This window comes from Bison bison, unplaced genomic scaffold (genome assembly GCF_000754665.1).
Source record: "Bison bison bison isolate TAMUID 2011002044 unplaced genomic scaffold, Bison_UMD1.0 scf7180017864313, whole genome shotgun sequence".
In the NCBI taxonomy this organism is placed as follows: domain Eukaryota; kingdom Metazoa; phylum Chordata; class Mammalia; order Artiodactyla; family Bovidae; genus Bison; species Bison bison.
In genome coordinates, this window is record NW_011494885.1 from 3,403,620 (window position 1) to 3,404,484 (window position 865).

Sequence of the window (865 nt, forward strand, 5' to 3'; positions counted from 1 at the left end):
GGGGCAGGAAAAAGGGGGGGGCCAGCCTCCGGGACTGTCGCAGCTCCACAATGCTAGAAAAGGGAGAACGAAGAAAGCTAGATACAAGAAAAAGTTGCCCTCCAATAAAAATCAACAACAATACTCAATACTTATGGAGAGCTACAGTTCTCTCCACTCTGTGCTGAGTGCAGGCCTAGGTCCTGTGCCAAGGAACTAATCTCATCCCCACCAGATGGGAAGAAGAAACCCATTTTACAGATGCGAACAAGAAGGTCAGATCAACCATGCTAATCTTACTGGGTGCCTGGGGGTGTGCTGCCTGGTACCAATCTGTCTCTGCCTCAGTCCCCACCGAATTTTCCAGCCAGGAGAAGGTGACCAAGGGGTCACATGAGATTGGCAGAAATGCCACCGTCCCACTGTGGAGTGCCACTTGGCATAGTCACCTTGCTGAGCAAGCCAACTATTATTTACCAAGGCTAGGGGCTGGCAGACCACCCAGGTATCTACTGTGGAGACATGTGTGTGCCTGGAGATACGCATTTTTTGGAACAGCCAAAAGAAATAACAATAAAATTAAATTACGTTAAAAAACTTGAGACACTTCTGGAATATCCTAAATACCCACCAATGAGAAAATGAAGATGGATACTACATGGTGATCCAACAGAATGCTACGCTATGTGGCAGTGAAAATGAATGAACTGAAGCTCCCTTGCCCGTGGATGTATCTCAAGCACAACACTGAGGGGGTGGGAGCAGCTTTGAGAACACACCAGATCACGTTTATTAACTCTGAAACGCCTCGCAATCCTAAGTATTGTTTGTGGCCTGGTGAATGTGTTGTAAAAGAATCAACACCTACAGACCAATGGGACAAGCC

The 865-nt window shown here is 47.2% G+C and overlaps 1 protein-coding gene across 1 annotated transcript in view; it reads right to left on the bottom strand.

Moving 5' to 3' along the window:
* Positions 1-865, bottom strand: part of BBC3 (BCL2 binding component 3) — a 9,065-nt gene that overhangs the window by 1,292 nt on the left and 6,908 nt on the right. The gene's annotated exons all lie outside the window — the stretch shown is intronic.